We start from the raw sequence: 25,525 nt of genomic DNA on the forward strand, positions 1-25,525 counted from the left end.
GAGAAAACTCGCTTCATAAAGTTCTAATCATTTAAAAAATGGCTGAAGAGTATTTTCTCTCTAAAGATTCTCTCCTTTACAGCAGGGTTGTCTACAGCCTCTAAAGGGTATGCAGCTGGAAGAACACTTAAGCTCAATGCAGAGAAGGCGGGGAGGTTTTTCTTTTGTGGGCAGTGCTCAACAGCTTGAACTCTCCACCTGTCCCAAAATGTTCACTCCCCAGACTACGGGTCTCTCTGTCCTCTCTTGGATCATCCATGAGCCTGACATCGGAATAGGTGACACAAGACTATACTATGCTCTACCCTAGTATTGAAATCTTCAGGGTCCCAGGATGTTCTAAGACTATTTCAAGAGATGGCATGATAAAGGTCTCAGAGGCTGACGACTGCAGGCCACATCCTCATTAGAAGCTGCCTGGGCCTCACGTTGACTGGAGTGGGAACTGCTGCCTTTTTGGAATCCTGTTCAGTCTCTGAGCCTTGTTCTCCAGCTTCAGTGTTGGTTCTGAGAACTGTCCAGCAGCCTTGTCAAGTTTCTGTTCTCACTGAGTTAACCAAAGTCACATTGGGCCTTGCCTTGCCAAGATCCAAGATCCATGCACTTGGAATTTAACATAAGGAGTTTTGGTCAATATCTGTTCTTTGGAAAGGGCAGGCTGTTCTTCCATGCATGAATATGATGAGTCACTATGAGTATATCATAGAAATGGCAGTGTGTGACTTCAGAGGCTAGGTCCTAAACACATGGTGGCTTCTTCCTTGCTTCCTCATGGATCCTGCTCTTTGGAAGGAAGGCAGCTGGGCATCATTGTCTTGGTTAAATTTCTTTTGCTGAAATAACACATGATGGCCAAAGTTAACTTGGGAAGGAACATATCTATTTCAACTTACACTTTACAGTCCACTGTGAAAGGAAGTCAAGGCAGGGCCTTGGAGACAGGAATTGAAGCAAAGACCATGGAGAAAGGCTGTTTACTGATTTGCTCCTCATGGCTTGCTCAGTCTGCTTTCCTATGCTGTCCAGGACCACCTGCTCAGGGGTGATACCTCACTCAGCGGTCTGGGCTATCTCACATCAATCATAAATCAAGAAAATGTCTACATGCTTGCCATAGGCACCTTGATAGAGGTATTTTCTCAATTGAGGTTCATCTTCCAGATGATGCTGGCTTGTGTCGAGTTGATAAAGGCTAACCAGGACAGTCATCAAGACCTAGAGTAGTAGTTCTGCAGCTGGAACTCCATTTAGGATCCCAAAAAATAAGGGCTCCTGTGCATAGCCAACAGCAGTTTGCAGATATGGAAGGAGACACTACAGCCCAGCTAAGCCTTCAGGTGTGTGCTGGATTTAGACAGCTGAGATGGGACACATTTGCGAGGCATGTTCCAGAATGCATAAAATAGAGAGAAGTGTTGAAGATCACACAAGCATATACAGTACTCAGGTTTGAGCATTTCCATGTCTCCTGAGCACTATCTAAAATGCCTCTGATTAAGGCAAAAATGGTATGGTTGTCCCAGATTCTCTTGCTTTGCCATTTGTGACTATGACCGCCTTCTACCCAGCTTAGCTACGATTATTCAGTGCTCCTACCATCTATGTGTTAAAATTGTGCATTTGCAAGCACTGTCAGGAATGATGGAAATGCCAAGCTCTGAGGGCCCATGCTCACTTTTCCATGTTCTCTAACGCAGGGAATAGTATTGATCATTTGCATGGATAGTTCGGCAAATGTGTAGATAGCTTATAGGCATGTGAAACCTGCTGCCTGAGGGCCATATACATCTCAAGATATGAATGAATGCAGCCCAGTACATCTGTAGGTAACAACACTGCATTGCAGTGTGCAGAGTTGAACATTCAGGTGGAACATCAAATACTACAAAAACACTGTTTTAAAAAAAGTTCAGAAAGTGACAAATTGTGCTTCATGGGAAAAAGCTTCTGATAATCTCATGCATCATTCACTTTTGCATATCTGTGTATATGTGTGAGGGCACAAGGCCAGAGGATGACTTGTGAGGGTTGGTTCTCTTCTTTCACCATGTGAAACCCAGGGAGTGAACTAAGACCACCTTGTGGTTTGAATGAGAATGCCCCTCATAGGCTTGTATGTTTGAAGGCTTGGTCCCTAGTTGGTGGACTTTTTAGGGAGGATTAGGAGGTGTGGCCTTATTGGAGGAGGGGTGGGCCCTGAGGTTTCCAAAGCCCATGCTAGGCACAGTTTCTCTACCCCATGCTTGTGGGTTAGATGTAAGAGCTCGGCTACTGCTCCAACACACTGCCTGCCTGCTGCCATGCTTCCCACCATGATGATCATGGACTAACCTTCTGAAATATAAGCCAACCCCCAATTAAATGCTTTCTTTTATAAGTTTTCTTGTTCATGGTATCTCTTTACAGCAATTGAATGGTAACCAAGACACACCTTAACCCACTGAGCTGTCCTGCTGGGCTTCCCCTTTATGTTTTGGAGACAGGGTCTCTCACTAAACCTGGAGCTTTTCAACTAGGCTAGACAGACTGGATAGCAAGACTCAGGTCAGCCTGTCTCTATGTCCCAGCTCTGGGGTCATAGATACATGCTACCATGCCTGGCTTCTCACATGGGTGATGGGGATTTGAACTGAGGTCCTCATGCTTGCAGAACAAGCATGTTAGTCACTGGGCCTCTCTCAAGTCCTTATCTCATGTCTTAGTATCATTTTACCCTCCTGCACAACCTTCTTATTGAAAACAGCCTTGTCCGTGGCCCTATAACTATCTCCACAGATCATATAAAGGAAGTTGAAAGTCTGTCCTCACATGCTCTTTTTATTTGTACAGGCACTTACTTTCCCAGAGACATCTTTCTGCCCGACACCATGGCTAATTTTATTTTCATGCATCTTGGCACAATGTTTAAACTCCACCCGAAAGTGCCTTGTACTTGTCATGGGTGTTTTCCAGTGTAAGCTTTCTGCAGAGATGTCCCCTCCTGGAGTCAGACCCCATACTGTACCAACACTAATATGACTGATGGATACATTTTGATCCTGTGGGGGACTCACCAGAAATCAGGCATGGGGAAACAAAGGCAAGGGATTGGGACCCCTTCTGAATGTTAACCTCAAATTCCAGATTAAACTGAGATCCTGGCAGAGAAACTGATACATTAGTTGTGTGTGATATGGATGCTTTGTGAACGGAAGATGGAAGGGATAGGGAAATGGCTCAGGAAAGTATTTGCCATACAAGCATGGGGGCCTGAGCTTAAGTCATAGAAAATGTGTAAAACTCTAGGAGTGGTGAAGTGTGCTTGTAAATCTAGTGCTGGAGAGGAGACAACAGGAGGATGCTGAGACGTTGCTGGCCAGTCAAGCCTGACAAAAGCAGGGGATTCTAGGCCAAGTGAGACAACCTGTCTCAAAACACAAAAACAAAAACAAAATCTGAGAAATGATACTTAAGGTTGTCCTTTGACCTCTACACGTGGTCCTGCACGGGTGCAAGTGCATGTGCATGCACACACACACATAAACACATGCAGGTACACACACACACACACACACACACACACATGCACACAGTATCCAACACGAAGGTTACTTTGATAAGATTTTTCTCAAAGCAAAACTCTCTATGGATCCCTAAAACTAATTGAAAGTGATTTTCAAATCAGGAGCTGATTGGCAAAGCATACCATGATTGGGTCTCCCCAGACTCCTAGCAGTGAGCTAAAGACAGCCTTGTTTTCTGAGGCCTAAGTCAGGGTGTCTCCACCATGCCCTTGCACTGGGCCCCTAGGTAATGCCCAGTTCCAGGAAGACCACCCACTGTGCTCTCCTCATACAGTAAGGCCTTCCCTGACACTGAGCAACAACAGAGAGAAAACACTAGGCATTCGGGGGCTTTGCTGTTACTCATGGCAAAGGAATGACATGCCATTCCATGCCTGCTCAAGGACCCACTCTCCAGGCCTCTGCCCCAGGGCAGGAATGTGGAAAGGAAAGCCACCAAAGGCTCCAGGCAGCCACAGCTGCCCATGGAGCTGCTGGCTCCGGGTCAGCACATTCACTTGGCCAACTCTGGTGTCCTCAGGCAGAGGCTAAGCAGCCCTAGCTGTGAGGTTCTGAGTGGAAAAACAGGGCTGCCACAGTGGTGGGTGGGGTGGAGAGGGGAGCCAGAGCAAGTGGCTGTGGGGAAATCTACCCTCTGAGAAACATTATCTGTGACGTTGCAACCTGCCTGGGCCTGGTGCTTTCCATGTGACAGTGTGAAATAGTGGGCAGGAATACAGATCTCCCATAGCAAACTGGAGCTCTTTAAAAGCAAACCCAGGACAGTCTTATCATGCATGGCAGAGGTGGTCTAGGGGCAGAGTTAGAGCAACTGCCCAGCCAAAATGCCAAGAATGAAAGATGACCCTAACAAACACTGCAGCTCCTGCAACACTTGGAAAAAGAAATTAGGGATCCCGGAAAGAGAGGTCTTCAGGTCGATGTGGATGGCCTAGGGCCTCAACACAGCCATCTATACATCCCAGGCCCCTTCCTACAGGGGACTGCAAAGAAGGGCTGAGCTCCACAGGGTTGCAATTAAGGGACAGACCTTCATGGCATCCCAGAGGGCAGACAGATGTGGTTGCTGGAGTTCACATGGAGAGTCCTTGGGTGAGGGTGCCTGGAATACTGGTGTTTGTTCACCTGAAGGTGCAGCACAAAGAACAAGGCGAACAAGAAAGACGGCGAACACGGCAAGCTGCCCGGCACACCATCATCAGCTACCTCAGTCCTGCATATCCTCAGTTTTCTTTCGAAGAGTGACCTTGAAACTGGACCTGGCCACACCACACACAACCTGCCCTGGTTCGTTCTATCCAACTGCTTCCTCCACTGCTTCCTTGACTGGGGAGAGGAGCACAAACAGATGGCTCTTGGGGCTTGCCCAGAATGAACATCTTTCTGGGATCAGCAGCTGTACCCGCCCATCCTCCTGGCTACTCTCCTGCCTGCCTCTCTAGTGGAAGAGCCTGACCTCATTCTTGGGACCCTACAAAAGCTCCCAGAGTTCTGGCCCTGGTCACAGTTGAGATCTCTGATGGAGCTTTGTACAGCCTGCAACTCCCTGTCCTTCCTGTAAAAAGCCACAGTGAGTACCAGGGGGTGGGGACTCTGGAGACTCTAACAGACGATGTGACAGCCTCTCTCAGTCTGGATTTTTAAATGACATTAAATCACAGGGAAAGTATCAAACAGTCACGACACAGGTGCTCACAGGGCACTGTACAGATGGAGGGAAGAGTGTAGTCCTGCTGGTCACACTGTTGTCTCCAGACACCTCACCTGAGTTCAGCTCCCCCAGGTCTGAGGGCAGTTCCCTCTCCCACACTGCCCACCGGAGGAGAATGCAAAATGTGTGGTGTCTCGAGGGAGCCCTCTGTCATCTGCTCTCATCACTGCTATGGTTTGAGTGTAGCCCCCGAAGGTTCACTTATGTGTGAACCACAGGGTTTGAATGGGACTGATTCCATCCCTAACCCTGAGAAGGACACGGGACATCAAGCCTAGAAAAATGTCAGTTAGCCAGCCCTGCACACAGAGGAATCTTTGAAGAAGGCCCCCTGTCCCAGCCTGGCCTTTCAGAGCAAGAAGACTCTCGCTGGGGTTAGTTAGTCTAGATTCAATTCTAGGTTGACTCTATCCTGTCTCCTTCCGCAGGAGGTCTGAACGTGAGACTGCTAGAGACCATTGTGGCACCAAGGGTTGAGGTAGGAGGCCTAGGGCACAGATGGCATTGCGTGTGCCTGGGCCCTGCTGTTCCTGAGCCCTCAGCTTCCTCAGCGAGTGAGTGAGACTGACCATGACCTTGAGGGAACTCGGACATATTTCACCTCTCACCTGCCTTGGCACTCTGACAGAAAGCTGGTGACAGAGTCTGGCTCTGAATGGCAAGATGAGACTGGGCAAACCTCTCAAATGCCTGACATTCAAAGCAAAAGGCAGGAGGTGGCTTCGTTTGACCATAGAGGCTTATGCAGAAAGTGTGATTCTCGTTGTGTTAGGGCATCTGAGGAAGGAGACTGGAGAATAGATGGGTGACAGTCTTTCCCTTTCTGTTGGAAGACAATGACTTTCTGGGCTGGTTCCTCACTGTGCAGTGTGAGTTCTACTACAGGTGTGCAATGGAGCCCAGTCCCCTACAGCAGATGAGCTGAGCCTGAGGCCCCAAATGAGAAGGCTACCTGCTATTCTCAGGGGCAGATCCCCTCATATGGCACTCTGTGCTGGCCCTCACTTAGTCAGACTTGGGGTTCGTTTCTCTGCTCCTCCAAATACTAGCCTTGGTAGAACGGGGTGGGAAGCTAACTGTCCAGACTTGCCCACATGGACAGTCACACCTCTACCAGCTCTCTGGGAACCCAGTTTTGAGACTGAAGAATGGAACCAACAAATGAACCTTAAGTGAGACCCCAGCAGAGTCTCCACAGAGAGGCAGAGCCGCTCAAGCCCGAGGTCCCTCTTTGCAGTGGGGCCTGGGTCTCTTCTCAGGGAGTCTATAGCTTTAACCATTGCATCCTACCCTAGTTACTAGAAACCAGTCACTTCCCTGTCAATGTACTTTCTAAGCCCATTATTGTTGAATAGACCATCAATTTTACCTAACATCATTCTAGCAATGAGCTTCGAGTTGTTGCCCTGGAAAGGCCACCCTGTGCACCTGCCAGGTTAAAAGCCAACTTCGTAAATTGAGACTTCCCACTCCAGCTTCCCAAGCCACCAAGGAGAGGACAGCAGCCTTCAGCCATTAACAGTCCTTGCTACCCTGAAAATGGAAAAGAAGCCGAGGCTAAGCAAAACAGCCAGGATCCATGTCACTGATCTCTGCCCAGCACAACCCATCCATTCGGGATGTGCATTTGGATAAAACAAACAATACATCATTTGCCAAACAAAGTGCACCATGCACCAAGGCTGCTTTTGAAACCCCTCCTGGAAGCAATTCTCTGGGCAGAAGCCATCCACAAAGGAATGGACTGAGCACTGCTGAGGCCGCACAGAGAAGGTGGATACAGAGCAGGAGACAGCAGTGTCTCACCTTCGGGTCCTGCTCAAGGATGAACCTCGGCTTTTCTTGGCTGGAGACATGGAGAGGGGGCTCATTTTCTAAGGTCCAGCAACGGGAACAGTGTTTGAGGCTCAGGAAGCAGGGATGAAGGATCAGCTCAGAATGGGAAAGAGACACTGAACCCCTGGTCCCTGACGTGAGCCAGGGAGCCCCAGGTAAGACTTATTTTCCTTAACTCCCTAGTGACAGGCCACATCTCTAAATAGGGAGACAAACCACATTGTACCCTAAGCAGAGGAAGGCAGGAGGTGACTTCAGTTGTTGGCAAACAGAAAGATTCGCACAGAAAAATCCATTTCTGGTGACATTGAAACATCCGAGGAAGGTCTCGGGGAAAATAACTAGAAGGGAGTGGCTCTTCTTTCTCTTTGTATTTGGTAATAATGCTTTTTCAGGACTGCTTCATCAACGTGCAATAAATTCCAACTCATATGCACAAATGCCCGGCCATGCCTATGTGCCATACCTAGACACTGCACTGCATGCTGGGCGGGTACCCGGGTCAGGATGGACTGGCAGAGCAAGTACTGAAAATCAGCCTAGTGACTTTGCTGCAGAGCACCATGACTTTGGGCCAGGAGTCATCGAGAGAGCTTGACTGCAGTTCTCTGTTCAGTCAGTCCTCCATTCTTGGGAAAAGTGCACTCATGCTCCACAGGCCAAACCTCTTCCCGGGGGCTCCCTCCTTGCTCTTGCTAGGATTGTGACCCTTGTCCTACAAGGTGAGACCAGCCAGGGAATTGTGTGTGCTGTAGCACCCTCATGGCCTTTGCTTCAGGAGCACCATCCTTCTTCAAGCCTTGTCCCAAGGTCTCACTCCTATACCTTCCAGAATGTTCACTGCTTCCACACAGATTTCCCCCAATTTCAAATGAAATTTAAAATGTAGGCTCCTGGGGCTGGAGAGATGGCTCAGCCATTAAAGGCTAGGCTCACAACCAAAAATGTAGGCTCCTGGAGAGGCTGGGGTCCTTGGATGAAAGACATGGACTCTAGCGCAAATGAAAATGTCAGGCTTGTCCTCCAAAGAGGTCAAAGTTCACCACGAGCAAATGTATGAGCCTACACATAGCGGCTTTGTTTGTGGTATCAGGCAGACACTCTGTGACTTTCAGGAGCCTCTCTCTCTCTGATAGGACAGATTTTGCTGAGTTGTAAGAAAATGGATTAGCACGAAGAGACAGTTTCCTGTTAAAAGCTCTTTGCTTCTGTTGAACAGACCCAACCTCTACCCAAGAAATTCAAGGGTTTACACTGTGCACCCCACATTCCCCACAACCTGGCCTCATCCATGACCTTCGAGTCAACATCTGCTCCAGGAACACCTGGTCACTCCAGCTAGAAACTCAGGCACCTTTGGTTTTTAAGAATTCCTCTTGACCAGTGTAATGAAATATCATAGGAACTCACCTTGTGGCCTCAGTTTCCCCAAACTAATCTTTGCCCAGGGTCATACTATAGCAATCAGAACTTTCCTTAGTCTCCAGCCACATTACAAGCATGTGCTGCCATGCTCAGCTTTTAAAAACCATGCATAGCAAGTGCTTTAGCTACTGAGTCATCACCCTAGCCCCAAATTCCCAGTTTCAAGACTCTCAAACCTATGAAAAGTGGCCCACAAACATTTTTTTCTACAAAAGGAACTGGCAGCAAGCTTCATAATCTCCAAGGACCCACTGGTCCAGGCTCTCAGCTGGGGTCCCTGTGAATGCGGAGACCCAAAGTACCATCTTTCCTATTCCTTCCTCACTGACCCTGCACCAGCTGCGTCTAGACACCTGCTGTTCCCACACAGGAGAAGCCACTTCCCACTGCAGGGCAAGCACATAGAGCCCTCTCTGTCTGAAATATTTCGGTCCTGTTGGCTGCCAAGAAAACATCCACACCCTAGCCTGTTCTCCGTAACGAAGCCCTTCCAGTTCCCAGTCCACAAGCCCATTCCACCTGTTCTACCCCGCCTCTGCAATTGATCACTTCTAGCCCTCCCTTGGAGTGGTAGCTTCTGTGTCCCTGTGGGCCTGGGACATCCAGAGGGCAGGCACTGTCATAATTTCAGGGCTAAGCACAGTGTGTCGTCTAAGTATTCAATAAAAAGATTCAAGCATTCCATTTGTCTCTTCTTGCAAGCACTCAAACACTGCTAGCATTTGGGGGGAAACTCAGAAAAAGCCTTTGAAATATTTCTAGCTTGCTAAGAACAGGTCCAGCTCAGCTCAACACAGCACAAAATTATTAAATTTCCCACTCCTGTACTTTTATATTACATTTGAGCCCAAGTCAGGCTTTGCTTTAAGAACTTTAAATGAGTAGGCTGATACCACCACCAACAGAGGAGTGCTATGTTAAAGCCTGCTATGCGGGCAAAAAGAAGTGCACTGAATTACTGATGCACTTGATCAAGAGCCACTAGGAGCTCAGCAAAGAACACTAAGTCAACAGCAGCTGGAAGTTAAGGACAGGGTGACTGGTGTGTCACTGCAGCCCCCACCCATCACTTAAGTGTCTGCCCGCTCTCAGGTCCCCCAAACCACTCACCAAGGAAAGTGTTCAGAGACAAGGATTCCTTTGACTTGTAACAATGCAGGATAATGTGGCTGGAAACCAAGTGGCTTTTTGTTGTTGTTTTTATCAGTGAACTTCACAGTACAGTCAGGATTGTGGAGGAGTTTTGTTTGTCTACGAAGCTAAATGTTTTACGCTCTTGAGAGAACATTTGCATGCTTTCTACTCATTAAAGGAAGTACCCTAAAGCAACAATTTGCTGGTCAGATTGCGTTTCTGTATATCCTTGAACACAACAGAAAGGACATTTACATTCTGGTTAGTTATTGATTTACATTGTCGGCCTTCCCTGTAACTAGGAACGAAATTCTACTTCAGAGGACCAAAGTTTGGGGCCTGAATTCTATGCCTGAGGCAACCATGCACTGCCATACTTTCTAAAACTGTCTTAGGCCAGGCCCTGGTTCTTATCTTCCGCTGGGGTGTGCCCAAGATATAAAATTCAGCATTCCCACTCAAAAGGACATGCTACAGATTGCAGGCCTCCTGGCTAGCAGGAATGAGAGGCAGAAACGTGGCTTCTGAGAGTCTAGCTTACTCCTTCCCTAGCTCAACTGCTTCCCTCTTTCCTTCTCTCCTCTGTTGGCCCCTGCTCACTCCTCCCTGTTTGTAGAAGATCAGGGTGGAAGGGTGATTGGAGAGGAACTTACATTAGGAGTACTCTCAGCTGGACTTGCCCCACCTCCACCCCCCAGGGTTCCCATGAGTCTCTAAGGAACCTGGAAAGCAGTCTAGGGCATTCTGCAGAAGGAGGCACTTCATCCATGGAGGAAGCTAGAGGCTTTCCCACATCTAGTGACCCATCTCTTTCCTCCTCAAATCAACTAGCCTGTAGCCCACAGTATGTTCTGGAACACAAGAAAAGAATTGATCACTGGTGTCCTCATATCTTGATCAGAGCCCTTGTCCATGTCTGCCTCCGAGTGCTCTCCTCCACCCACAGGGAATTGGGGTTCCTCCAAGACACAAAGATGAGCATCCTCGAAGGAGACACAGTCCTCCCTAGGGGTGGAAACCCACCTGTTAGCAAATCTCAACAACAGAGCTAAAAGCTAGTTCCCATGGTGGCAATTTGAGACAGGAGGGAGGCCTCCAGGCAGGGCATCAAACCCTGCAGGTAGGTGTCTAGCTTTGAGGCTGGTCTCTTTGAGCTGGAGAAGAAAGGAAGGTCAAAGCTGGCAGAGCTTCACAAGATATCCATGGCAGATAGGACTCCCCACTCCCAGGCCCCACTCCGAGGAGGCATCTTGCTCTCAGCCCGGTACTTGGGCATCCTGGCCTTGAGTCAAGGTCAGGGCCTTGTGTGCAGAGCACACAGCCCTCAAAGCAAACTGATTAGAGACTGGCTGGAGAGATGCAACTTGGAAACTCCAGGTCCTTGGAGTGGGAGACAAAATAAAATGACACAGTCTAGAGGCCACTTATCATAATAGACTGCAATCAAGCATCTATTAACAAGAATCCAAAAATCTAGTTGAGAGTGAAAAAAATGGAACTAATTTTCTTCCAAGTACAAATGGTGACTAATGTCCAGCTGGAAATATCCAAATATATCTAAATCCTAGCAAAAATTATGTCTGTTTGTATATTAGAAACCCAACACCTGCCCCGAGGACAATATGAATGACAGAGACTTGGAATCTCTCAAGCCCTTGGTTCAAGAACTGAGGCCCCTGATCTTTCTGTAAGCATAAACCAAGTCTCTACTTGTGCCCTCCACCACACCAGAACCTTCATACCCACATCCGTCTCCTGTTTTAAAGACTGGAATCACAGGGTTGTGAGGACAGCTCAGTAGGTGTTTGCCATGTAAGCATAGCTACCTGAGTTCAGATCCCCAGCACCCATGTAAAAAGCCAACTGCGGTAGCATGTACCTGTAACCTTAGCACTGGGAGAGATAGAGACAAAGGCATCCTTGGGGCTCATTAGCCTGTCAATCTAGACAAAACAGTGAGAACCAGAGCAGTGAGAAGCTTTGGCTCAATAAATAAGATGGAAAGAGCTGGAGAGATAACTCAGTGGTTAAGAGCACTTGCCGCTCATGTAGAGACTTGGGTTCAGTTCCCAGCACTCTCTTGGCAGCTTACAACTACCTTTAACTCCAGTTCCAGGGCATATGACCCAGTGGGCATCGGGCACCTATGTGGTACCCATGCAACAAACATGTGGGCAAAGCACTCATATGCATGATATAACATCAATAAGTATCTTTAAAGAAAAAGATGGAGAGAGGACACCAGACACCAACCTCTGACCTCTACAAGCGCATATGTGGGTGAGTATACATTGCATGTGTATATATGGGGGGGGTGGAAAAGTAAGAGGGAGAGGAGTAGAAGAATCACACCTGCTCAGGCTCATACTGAGGAGCACATCCTTCTGTCCCCGCCATTCCACCTCAAATTGCTTGCCCAGAGCCCTGGGGTTGTGCCATCTCCCCTGGGAAACAAAGACATGTCTGCTCCATTTTCTGGTATGTTCCAGGCAGGGCAGCCCTCTCTACTTGGCCTCCTATACCTTACCTGCTCAGATTCATTGTACCACTGGTTCTGTTCCCTTTACCCAGGCATTCCTTCACTTCCCACCCCAGCCATGCAGAGTCCTAGGTACCCAGCCGTCCCCAAGCTGATGCAGGATCACACATCTGCTACAGGAGCTCATGGCCAAGCTGTAATCCCCACACTGGACCTTATAGGGGATCGGAGTCTGTGCTCCCACACACAGGCCAGAGACACAAACAAACTATCCAACCAATATTCCACTCTTCACCCCAGACTTCTGACACCCAAACACCTGACTAGAGCACAGTAGGTTTCTAGCCCAGCTAAGGTTCAATTTTTAATGCAGTTTCTTTCTTCTTGATGGAGTGTCTGCTTGGGGAAGAACAAAAAAGGACTCCTTTTGTTATTAATACTTGATACCAATTCCATGATAGACTAGATTAAATATGTTCTTAGTTGTATTTAAAAGAGATTTTAAAATAGATGACCATTCTTTAAAAAAATACTTTATCTGTCACTCCTTCGTTGGGAATCAATATGAAAGAATATATTCATTTATTTTTCTGAGTTATATTGCTAAGAGTTTTCTATTTCATAAGCTTCCCCAACCCTTTGAAGTATTTATTTATGTAGCTGAAAGAAAGGGACCCACATTTCTGGCAGACAGCCAGATGCAGTGAGTACAGAGGCTGTGGACCACATCAAAAGTGCCTGTGTGGCACACCTGGATGGGGTGGACCCCAGCTGGTGAGATTTGGACAACACAGCAGAAACAGAGAAAAGAAGGCTAGCTGGGTGGGTAATCCCAAAGGAGGACACTCCAGCCTGCATCCAGCGGCCCCCACCAGCTGCCTCTCTGGGAGAATTAGAAACATTTTAGAAACCTATCACCTTAGGTGTGTTTTATAAATCCCAAGCATCTGGAGGGCAGGTGGAATCTGATCAGAGCTCCAGGAGCCTAGAGAGGTTCAGAGCCGCCCCGTTCTCTGGAGGAAAAAGTTAAGCTCAGAGGGTGTTTGGGGCCATGCAGGGCTTCATAGTTTTATGTTACAGTTGCAAGGCTGACCTTATACCCTGATTCCACAGGCTTGGTTCTGGGCTACACTGCCTCTTGGTGCTGGGATTACCTCATTTCTGCCTGGCTTCGTACCCAGCTGGCCTGGTTTAATTCAGGCTACAAACCCAGGCTAATGATCATAGCAAGTTGTATTTTTGCCTCACGGATCACTAATATCAGAGTCATTGGTGCACAATGAAGAATAGATTTCCTTCTGGTGCACAGGTAACTTAGCTCTTGCAAACTTGACATAATCATTCAACTCATTGTGCAAAAATTAAAGTTGCATGGTATGTCATATCATACTGATTTGAACTAGTCTTCCAGGTAGCACACAAAGAAAGACTATATCTACTAATATGGATTTTGTTCCTTCAAACCTCACTCTGTGCATAGGGGTAGTATTATTGGGGTAGTGCACATGTATGTATGCATGTGAAGGCAAGAGGACAACCTTAAGTGTCATTTCTCAAATACCATCTTCCTTTTTTGAAACAGGGTCTCTCGTTAGCCTGAAGTTCACCAAATAGGTTAGGCTACCTGACCATCAAGCCCCCAGAGATTTATCTGTCTCTGTTTCCCCAAGTGTGCAGTACCACATGGGCCTGGCCCATTTTATGTATGTTCTGGGGCTCGAACTCAGGTCCTCTTGTTTGTAAGGCAAACACTTTCCCAACTGAGCTGTCTCCCTGGTCCCACACTGGTCTTTAACACGTATGATGTATATAGCATTAGGTATTTTAGAAAAAAACTATCTAGTTTCCTGGGTGCTGACCACATGCTTTCTAATTTATATTGCATGTGCTCTGCAGCCATGCAAAGTAAAGATGGGAAGTCCACTCCTGAGGATGGAGCAGCATGGTCTGAACTTGAGTCATTTAACCAAAGGCAGAATTTGAAACCAAGTCTAAGCCCAAAGTCCATAGTTTCAGAGACACACCCCTTATTGACAGCCTGATGGAGAAGGTAGAAATGAATCAATGAGAACCTAAAACAGACTCTAACAAGTAATTTCGAATAGGGCCAAATGTCCTTCCATGGAACCAAGAAGAGGGATTACTGTCGGGAGAGGGTCTAAAGAGATTTGGGGGAGGCTAAGGCTCTTGAGCAAACTGAGCTGGAGGCTGAACAGGCTCCATGTTTTGTGGTCCAGAAACTAGGGGGCCTTCAGGGGAGACGAGGCCACTGCTCCACATGCTTGGAAACAGCATGACAAAGATGACCTACATTGCACAGGACTTTCTCAAGTGACACTCAGGTGTTAAAGTGGCCCGACTTTTACTTCTGTTTAGGAGCACAGTCTCCCCAAGCGTGACTCACACATCATAAATGAGAAAATGTACCAGTGGGGGAAGAGAGTGCATGTGGTTCTTGTTCCCTTACTACTCCCAAACCTGCTTTCTTGGGAGGCCCTGTAGGGCCTCTTCAGTTCAGAATCCCCTTAATTAAGAGCTGGCCCTGAAGCTCCCACAAATGCTGTTCTCTTCTCTCTATGATCCAAGGTACAACAACATACATTGCAGCAGACATCCATGTAAACCACAGATGCCCACTCACATGCTCATACATGCTCCAGAGAGCCTCACCTCATTACCTGTGTCTCTACCCAACAGCTGCCAGCAAGAGACTGCTGGCAGACACTGAACTCACAGCACCAGCACCCCGTCCTAACATGAGCCCCAGTCCAGCACTCCTTTCTGAAGACGAAAGGAAGCTAGTATGTTCAGAAGGATGAATCAAACACTGGGGAAGTTACAGGGGACACAAAGGCACACCTTTGACATGGGACATGATGCCTCAAGAGAAAGTATCAGGTGTACTGGGGTAGGTGCCTCAGCCTACAAATTTGCCTCTGACCAGCAGGGGGATGGTTTCTGTGGTGGAGCCATGAGGATGGGGAGGCACAGTCTGGTGCAGAAGCACACTTTGACCCTTCCCATACCTCCCTGAACTTCTTAGGGCTAATAGAGCTACAGGCAGGAATGCCTGGGGCTGAGGAGAGCACTCCCAGGACAGTTTCAAGTTTTCCTCCAGGTCTCCTCACAGGTAGATAGGGAGCGAAGCTGGGCCAAGTGTGCCTCCAAACCAGGAACAAACGAGTTTCGAGCCTGGGAACCAATGACCTGCTGGGTTCTCATCTTGTGACCCCACAGGGGCCCCAGGAAGCATCCAAGGACAGCGCCTCCCTCACCGACCTTCACCGCTGACTCGCCTTTCCCGGAGACAAACAGCTGCTACCAGCTTCCAAACCAGGGAACTGTTGGGTTGTGTGGACGGGTGATGATGAGTCACAAACAGCATTAATCCCAAGAAACAAGGACCTGACCCCCAAGGAGGCATTCAAGAGGCCAGGGCCTAGCTTCAGGTCACTTTCCCTGACAGTGTGGACCCTACTTTAGGCAAACCAACACCTGGCCTTTTGTTTCCTAGGCTCTTGAACTTGCACTGGGAAACCCCAGCCTCCATCTCTAAAAAGAGTTCTGTCCACTTTGTCCATGTCCTAAAAGCTGGGGGGCCTTGGCAATTACCAGCAACCCAGTGTTTCATGACCCCTTTGGTTTAATGCCTCAGTTTTGGAAAGACACTACTACCCTCCAGTATCCCCCAACTCTACTTTAAGCACAAAATTTTAAGTTGCAGGAAAATAAATAAACAAACAAACAAATAAATAAATAAACATCATTGGAAAGATGTCTGGGTCACAAGTCTCTTATGTGCAAGGACGTTACTGACTGAATAAAGACATGGTAATTTCTAGAACACATGAGCGTCATTTGCTGATCTTCCTTCAAACTCTCTGACACAGTCAAGGCCACCCATTTCTTTGCTTTAGTTTCTGATGTTCCAACACTTACAGAGTCATCATAACTCAATATGAACCAATAGCATGATTCTGCAGGCATCATTTTCTAACCTCTCTAGAAAGATACTTCATGCCTGGAAGGAATTTAGGTCAGGTCCGGTCCTTAGTCCTTGGATTTGGCTTTACATCATCTCCCTGTGGGTCTCCCAGCCTTCCCCAGATGGTCCTGGGAAGCACCAAGATGGGTACCGCTGGCCTTTGGCTCCAGGATCTCCTCAGGTCACCCCACGGACTCCAATTCCCAAAGTCAGATCTGGGATATCTGCCAGGTTTCCCCACCGCGACTCTGGATCCCCAACTGACGCCTGTCTGGGAAGGCACTGGGCCCCCAGACTGGCCACCAGCATCCCCGCAGCGCCCCCGCTGCGCCGGTAGTTAGCGCACACAACTCGAGCCACTTTCTGGAAATGCTTTAGTCTCAAGCCCTGGGTGCTCAGCTCCCAACACACCGGTTGGCATCCCCCACCCCTTGCTTCCACTGCGTTCACACGTCGCCGGGTCACTGTCACCCTCCCACGGTCGCCACCCGCAGACACACGCCCTCCGCGTAACTGTTCACCAAGAAGAGCCGCCTAGGTGGTAGCCAAGTTGAGATTGCGCCTATAGGGCAGGTGGCTGGGGTCGCACGGTCTCCAGTCGCAGGCACCCGGCGCACTAGGACGGTGGCAAGGACCAGACTCGGACGCAGCACGACCCGTCCCTCCCGCGGCAGTGGCCCAGACTGTCCCTGTCTGCTCAAGGTGCACGGGATGCACGGCCACCTCGGAACTCACTGCCATCCGCCCACACCGCGCCACTCACCTCCCAGGGACCGGTGCTGTCGCGCCGATCGCGCCGCCGCGGCGACTCCGCATCTCCCGGGCGCCCGCCCGCCGCGCTCCTCTCCGGGGCGCCCGCTGTCCCTCCCGGCGCGAGGGAGGGTCGTGGGGATGCGTGGGGACAGCGAGGTCCTCGCGCCGCCGGCGAGTTCTCCCGCAGCCCGCAACCCACAACCCGCAGCCCCGCAGCCCTCAGTCTCCCAGAAGAGCAGGAAATCTGTCTGGCCGAGTCCGACCGCCTCCAGCGCTGGGCTAGATCTCCGGCTTCGGCTCCGGCTCCTGCTCCACGGCGGGGGCGGGGCCCTGGCGCTGTGAGGGGCGACGGCGACGCCTGGTGCCTGGCTCTGGGAGCGCACCGGGGGCGCCCGCCCTCCTGGGGCTGTGGCCTCTAACACTCCGAGGACGCAGGCGCGTGCCCTCTCTAGGGAGCCACTGTCCTGGCCTTCTGCCCGGACACAGGGTACTGTGTAGGGTGCCAAGGGGTGATGACTCGCAGACCAGCCGGAAAGAAAGTTTAGGGTCCCTTCCTGTTTATGTTTAGCCTTGGTCCTGGACACCAGGAAGTAGCCTGGTTGTGTATTTTGCATCTCTGTTTCTGGTAAAGCTGGCTTGGGGCATCTGGTAACAGGCCTGCTTCAGAGAAGTTGGCAGAACTGGGAAATGTCCCAAACACTCCCTCCCAGAAAAGAGTGTGCGGGCGCCCCATGGTGGGTGCTGGAGGGTGTACAATTAGTAAGAAATGTGGCAAAATCGAACACAACGGAGCAGAGCACAGTACAGGGACCTGATCTGCAGCTCTAGAGACTTAGTTCACAGTTATTTCTCTTCTATAAAGGGAACCGCCAGCTTGATACAACCCAGAGTTGAGTCTCAAGAGGGAATGATCTAGATCAGATTGAGGGGCTGCCATGTCTTGGGGGGGCTGTTCTGATTGCTAATTGATAAAGGAACCCTCAGCCTTTTGTGGACAGCACCACTCCTTGGGGTAGGGGTTGGGGGATTCCTGAACAGTATTGGAGAGCAGGCTAGATAGCAGTAGACAAGCAAGGTTGTGTTTATTCTCTTTACTCTTGACTTTGGATGGATGGCAGGAAAGAGGTGTGGAAGGGAATTACCTCACCAGGCATTTTATTACTGTTAGAGTTGCAGAGCCAAGCTGGCTTAGAAGATGACAGTTTCAAAGAGCCGGCAGTCAATGGCCTAAGTCACCTGGGGTCTGTTTGGAACAGAGCTGTAGACTGGAAGTCTGAAGATCTATGGAACCTTCCAGAATGCTAAGAATGCTCTTCTCTTCCCATGGTGCCAGAACCAAGCTCACTCTTCTTTCCCTTCCCCACACACCTGTCTCTGAGGACCTAAGGGTTTTCTTCCTTTCCTGCCTCACTCACTCCTGCTCCTGGGGGCTTCTCCAGAGCTGTGACGCCATCCGTGTGCACACCACTCAGAGGCATGTAGCCTTCCAGCAAGCTCACTTCTTCCAGCATCTTCTGCCAGCTCAGTCCCAGCTCTTGCTCTTGGTTTCTGGACCTTTACTCTGCCTCTCACCCATCTCCAAGTCTAACTCCTGCTTAGCATCTCTATGCATCTTGAATGCAGTCCATTCTCTCCCCGTCTCTGCCTGCTTGGCTATGACAGCATTGCCCCTCTGATTTCAGACCCCTTGCTTAAAAACCCCCACCTTGAGAAAAATCCTGATTAAGCGAGGCTATGCTCAGGTTGCCCACCTAAGCTCCTGCACATTCATCTAAGGCAGCCAGCCATAGCTCCTCTTTCTCAGAACTCAAGAAAAGCCCCTTCCTGCCTGCCCCCTCCCCCCATCTTGCTACCTTCCTACCAGTTGCCTTCCCAACAGCCTCACACCCCTCTTCTCTCCCACAGCCCTCATCACTGACATCACTTACTGAATTGGGGTTTGTTTGTTTGGGTTCTTTGTTTTGTTTTGTTTTGTTTTGAGGCAGGGTCTTACTATGTAGCTCCTGCTGACCTGGAACTTACTATGTAGACCAGGCTGGCCTCAAACTCACAGAGATCCTCGTGCCTCTGCCTCCCAAGTGCTGGGATTAAAGGCATGAGCCACCACCCCCACCTCTTTTGGTGTCTGTCATTTCTTCCTTTGCCCTAAGACTGGAAGTGCCATCAGCCCAGGCTGTGCCTGTCTGTATCCTTACTGCTGCAGCATGAGACACACCTAGCAGCCGGAGCATGCAGTGAACAAGTGGGCTGGCAGAGCAAAGGAGGACAGGACCCAGCAGGCATCAGCAGGCAGCCTTGTTATCTGCCCAGAGCCCAAAGGGTAACTCATTCCTGAGTATGCCCTCACAGAACAGCCCAGGTTGGGTGTGGTCAAGTGGCCCAATGACATCACCAAGCTCTGGATTTTATTGCCATTAGAGCTGCAGAGCCAAGCTAATGTTAAAGCTGATGATGGTTTCAAAGCCCTGATAAGCTTGTTAACACAGCAGGGTGGGGAGGCAGAGACTGCTAGCCACCAAGAGGGGAATGGATTGCCTTAGTCAGACATCTGCTGTTGGAACGTGACAGCCTTGAGAACATGATGAGGAGGCAGATGGCTCTTCTCTCCCAGTAATATCTGCCCTGTTGGACTCCAAATGTTATTCTAGGAATAAGTGGTGTCCCTTAGCATCCTCTGAAGTCTACAGACATCCTGCCATTCAGACACATGTCATCCCTCATTATCTTTGTTCCTCATTTGGGCTCCTATTAGAATCATCTAATTCCTTCCTCTCATCCTAGACTACAAGGACCTTCCTGCCTCATGCCATCCCAAATGCCCCATCACTCCTGTCTTTTAGTACCTGAGCCATAGTCCTTCTCTATCCATAGACACCTCTGCCTTACTGAACCCCTCTGAGGCCTTTCATGTACCCTTCTGCCTCCTGAGTTCTCCTCCATATCTGGCTGTGCCATTTTTTCCTTGGAACGTAATACCATCCAGGCAGGATTCCCAGCACTGTATCATTACCAGATCACGTGTTCTGTCTTCATTGCACTCAAGGACTTGACTCCTGGGTTTCTCTTCAGTAACTGTCTTAGTTAGGGTTTCTATTGCTATGAAGAGATACCATGACATGGCAACTCTTATCAAAGAAAACATTTAATTGGGGCTATCTTATAGTTTTAGAGGTTTAGTCCATTATGGTCATGGCAAGAAACATGGTGGCATGCAGACAGACATGGTGCTGGAAGAGGAATGGAAAATTCTACATCTTGATCCACAGGCAACAGGAAGTAAACTGTCTATCACACTGGGCATAGCTTGAGCACATAAGGCCTCAAAGCTCATCCTCATGGTGATGCACTTCCTCCAACCAGGCCACACCTACTCCAACAAGACCACAGTCATAATAGTGCCATTCTCTATAGGCCCAGAATCCAAACACGTGAATTCATGGTCACCATACCTCCCCAAACCACCACATTCCACTTTCCTGGTTCCCATAGGCTTGCAACCATAACATAATGCAAAATTCATTTAGTCAAACTTCAAAAGTCCCCATAGTCTATCACAGTCTCAACAGTGTTCACAAATCCAAAGTTCAAAGTCTCTTCTGAGATTTATGTGATCTCTTAACTGTAATCTCCTATAAAATGAAAACAAAAAAAGCAGATCACATACTCCCAACATATAATGGCACAGGATATATATTACTATTCTAAAACAGAGGAAAGGGGGGATAGTAAATGAATATTGGACCAAAGCAAGACCAAAACCCAGCTGGGCAAACTCCAAACTCTGCATCTCCATATCTGATGTCAAAGTACTCTTCAGATCTCCAACTCCTTTCATCTTCATTGACTGTAACATGCTTCTTTCTCTTGGGCTGGTTCCACTCCCTGCTAGCAGCTCTCCTTGGCAGGTATCTCATGGCTCTGGAATCTCTGACATCTTGTTGTCTCCAAGGCAATCCAGCCTTCATCTTTACAGCTTCATGCAATGGCCTCTGGGCTTCCATTTGGGGACACCCCTGACATATGCCTGGCCTTCCCAGCTTTCCTTAGTCATGGAGGATGATTCTGTAACCCCTTTCTTTTTTCTTTGATTCTAAAGCTGGAGCCACATGATTGAAGCTGACAAGTTCTGCTGCTTGTTGGGGCTGGAACATGGCCCCTTTGTTCAATAACATCTTCACCAGATTTCTTTTTTCATGATTTCCTTCACTGCCTACACTTGGCTGTTTTGGAACTTGCTCTGTAGACCAAGCTGGCCTCAAATTCAGAGCTCTGCCAGCTTCTGTCTTCTGAATGTTGGGATTAAAGTTGTGTGCTACCACACTGAACTGTAAGGTTTTCTTTAATTTCTTTTTACAAGTTGGAAACTTATCTGGATTGGATCTTGCCTTGAAGGCACCAATACCTTCATTACATTTCTTAATTTGTTTATCTCCTTTAACACAGGATTCAGTTCCATTCCACCTCCTAGTGCCCCTTTTCTCCTCAAATTGCACATTTTGTATTTTTCCTTTTTCAGCTTGCTCCTTTTCATTATAAATCTCTTCACTAGCATTAACACTAATAAACACATAAAATGGTCTATAATAGGCTGTTTTGAGATATCTTCTGCCAATGGAATTAATCCAAATCTCTTCACTTTTGCCTTAGGCAGACTCTTCAGACAAGGGTAAAAAGTAGCCAATTTTCCACCAAAATATCACAAGAAAAAAATCTCTAGGCAACATACCAAAATTCTTCCCCTCTGAAATATCTTGATCCAGGCCCCCACAGTTCATCAAATCGCGCTCAGCACCACTATCTTCCAATGTCCTACTAGTATGGCCCATTAAGCAGCACTTATAGAATTTAACTGCTTTTCTAATCCATTGTTCCAAGGACCATATTCCTTCTAACAAAAACATGGTCAGGCCTATCACACCAATACCCCAGTCCCTGATACTAACTTCTGTCTTAGGGTTCCTGTTGCTGTAAACAGACACCATGACCTCATCAATTCTTCTAAAGGAAAACATTTAGTTGGGTGGCTTGCTTATAGTTCAGATGGTTAGTCCATTATCATCATGGCAGGAAGCAAGGCAGCATGCAGGCAGACGTGGTGCTGGAGAAGGAATTGCAGGCTTTTACATCTTGACCCACAAACAACAGGAAGTAATCTGAGACATTGGGTGTGACTTGAGCATATATGAGACTTCAAAGCCCACTCCCACAGTGACACACTTCCTCTAACAAGGCCATACCCACTCCAACAAGGCCACACCTCTAATAGTGCCACTCCTTACAGGCCAAGCATTCAAACACATGGGTCCATGGTTCCATACCTATTCAAGTTACCACAGTAACTTTAAATTTTTATTTTTATAATTTAAAGAAATTGTGTGTATATGTGTGTCTATGTGTGAGTTATGTGTACTTGATTGTAGGTTTCTGTGGATTCTAGAAGAGTATGTTGGGTCTTTTGAAGCTAGAATTATAGGCAGTTGTGATCTGCCCCTTGTGGGTGTTTAGAACAGAGCTCAAGTCTTCTGCAATAGTAGCAAGCACTCTTAAGCACTGAACCATTTCTCCAGCCCTGCAGCAACATTTTTTGACACAGGGTCTCCCGTAGCCCAGGCTGACTTCAGTCTTAATATGTAGCCAAGGATGGTCGTGAACTCCTGATCCTGGTAGATTATAGGGGCATGTGCCACAATGTCTGCCTTTAAGCAGTGTCAATAGGGATCAAACCCAGAGCTTGGCATGCTGCACAAGCACTCTACCAACTGATCACATCTCCAACCCCTCTCCGTAGTGTCTTGAGTGCTTATCCAGCTTGAAGGTGTCCATCTGAAATCTAATGTTGTGGTCAGAAATACTCCCATGGAGGATAAGCAAAAAAGGGGCCAAATTTATGTTTTAAAAAATCAAATAGAATTTGCTTTTAAACACATAAATAAAGATTAACATAAAACTACTTAACTTTAGGAGAAAAAAATGGAGTTTAGTGATTGGCCACAGGGCATAATGAGAAAAAAAAAAGAGGGAGCATCCATTGTTTGTGGTTTCATTCAGAACATGTCCACATACAGAGGCTTGGCTCTTATGACATCTAGAAGACACTAGAAGTTTCAATTTCTATTATCTTAGTATTATTCCTTCTACCCCTCTTCTAATGAGATAGGCCCAAACACTGACAGTTCTGGCCCACTGAAATCAAAAGGAGTGACTCTTTGCAGGAAGCATCGCTACTTGCCCAAAAAACAAAAACAACAACTACAAAAAAATGAACCTGAACAAACAGAAAGTAACACACTATTCTGGGTCCTCACAATATTTTAATTCTTCTTTCTTGAGTTTCTATGTACATATAATGTGCAGATCCTAAGGACACAGTGAAGTGAGTAGAGGCAGGTACATAGAGTAACACACATGCCCCTGCCAAGGTACTCACATTTCTGGCAAAGGGAGATAGGTCAGCCAGGAAAGTGCCTGTTCCACAAGCATGAGGTCCTGAGTTGACTCACCACCCAGGTAAAAAGGCAGGGATAGTATGCAAAGCTATTTATGATCCCATTACTGAGGGGATGGAAATGAATGGATCCCTAGGGTTCTCTGACTTGCTAGTCTAGTCAAAGCAGTGAAACTTGGGAACTAATGAGACACTTTGTCTCAATAAAACAAGTCGGATGGCTCCTGAGAGTCAACCCCTCCCACACACCTACACACACACGCACACTGGTACCCTAAAACACCTGCTCTTGTCCCATTTCAGAAAGTGATGCATCCCACAAGAACAACCATTATTCTGGTGTCTGTTACCATGGATAGTGTTGCCTGCTCTCTCTCTTTATAGGAATGTGATTAGATAGTATGTTATATATAGGCAGATGGCTCTTTCTAAACACTGTGTTATTTCTAGTTTCTTTCACACAGCAAAATCTTTTTGAGATTTGCCCTTTACTGCCTATCCATGGTTAGGTAATGTGCATTTTTTCCTCTAGTTTAGTTTTCTGACTTTTGTCTTTATCACTACTTGTATAAATGTGATTTAGAATGTCTCACTGTAACTTTCTATCTTATTGATTGAAAGTAAAATATAATTTTTTCTTTAAATCAGAGTTGCACTGGAGAGATAGCTCAATGGTTAGGAGCATTTTCTGCTCTTGCAGAGGACCCCGGTTCAGTTCCCAGCACTCATACAGCAGCTCACAATTATACAGAACTCTATTTCCGAGGGGGATCTAACCCCCACCTTTCTTCTGGCCTCCACAGGCACTAAGCATTCCTGTGATATGCAAATGTACATGCGGGCAAAACATGCATATATGTGGAATAAAAACAGGAAAATCGTCTAAACTTTGTAATCAAAGTTGCAGATTTTTCAGCCTTTACTTTTTAAAAACTGTTTCCCCTTCCCCTTCTCAAACGCTGGAGATATGTACGTGATATTTCCTAATGCTATCTCTTAGGTCACTAAGCCAATGGGTTTAAGTAGTTCTTTATTTTTTTATTTATTCTTCTCTCATATATTACATCCTGATCACATTTTCTCCTCCCTCCTCTCCTTTCAGTCCCTCTCCCCCCACCTCCCCTCTCCCCCAGACCTACTCCTTATGTGACATGTGTCCACTCACTGTCTTTCTCCTGTGGTAATTTGTCTTCTGTTAAATCTATTCAGTAAGCTTCTCTTTTCAGATGTTATACTTTTAGATCATAGTATTTTCATTTGATTGCTTAAAAATATTTTTTATTGCTCTGAAGATGTTTCCTGTTGTTCTGGTTTGTTTTTCTGTGCCTGTGATAAACGCTGAGACTAAAGGGGGAGGAAAGGGCTTATTTCATCTGACAAGTTATGGTCCGTAATTGTGGGAAGTAAAGCAGAAACTCAGGACAGGAACTGAGACAGAAACCATGGAGGAACTCTGTCTACTGCCTTGCTTTCTCTGACTTGCTCGGATACCTTTCTAACACAGTGCTGACCCACTTGTTTAGGGATGGCACCACCCCCAGTGGGCTGGACTCTCCTGTACCAACTAGCAATTTAAATATGCCCCACAGATGTATTCACTAGTTAATCCAATGGAGGCAATTCCTGAACTGAGGTTGCCTCTTCCCCGGTATACCCAGTTGACAACTGAAGCAGACAGACACCTTTGTCTATTATGTCATCTTTTTCTTTAAATCCATTAACATTTTAAACATAGCATTTCTGATTCTTGTCTCCTGCTTTAAACATTTATATTATCTTTGAATGTGTTTCTACTGATGGGGAGAATTAAGAATTCCTTGTTATTTTTCTGCCTTGTTTTCATTTTACTGTATTGTTTGTAGTTTCTTGTTGCCTGAAGGCAATGCTCCTGAATGTTCTAGATGACTTTTAGCTTTTTTAGGATATGTCTGTAGAAACCCTTCCTCCAGGGATAAGACAGCTCAGACTTAAGGAATAGTCTGTTCTGCTTCCTGGCCTGAATGACTGAGGCATACCTGTAGATGGAGTTTCTTTCCTGCCTGGTCCTGATGCCCAAATTAATTATAAACTGTTTGGCTGATGGCTTAGGCTTCTTACTGGCTAGCTCTCTCTTAATTATTAATCCATAACTATTAATCTATGTATTTCTACATGGTTTTCTTACTAGAGAATGCCTGGATTCTTATCTTCCCAG

At 47.4% G+C, this 25,525-nt stretch overlaps 1 protein-coding gene across 1 annotated transcript in view; it reads right to left on the bottom strand.

The window, feature by feature from the left end:
• Ptpre (protein tyrosine phosphatase receptor type E) overlaps positions 1-17,183 on the bottom strand; it is a 139,894-nt gene extending 122,711 nt beyond the window's left edge. Inside the window, exon 1 of the mRNA XM_040752549.1 lies at positions 16,897-17,183. The gene's annotated coding sequence lies outside the window, so the exon portion shown is untranslated. The remainder of the gene's footprint in view (positions 1-16,896) is intronic.
• Positions 17,184-25,525: the final 8,342 nt, after the last annotated feature.

The sequence above is a fragment of the Mesocricetus auratus genome, unplaced genomic scaffold (assembly GCF_017639785.1).
Source record: "Mesocricetus auratus isolate SY011 unplaced genomic scaffold, BCM_Maur_2.0 Super-Scaffold_4256, whole genome shotgun sequence".
NCBI classification, from domain to species: Eukaryota; Metazoa; Chordata; class Mammalia; order Rodentia; family Cricetidae; genus Mesocricetus; species Mesocricetus auratus.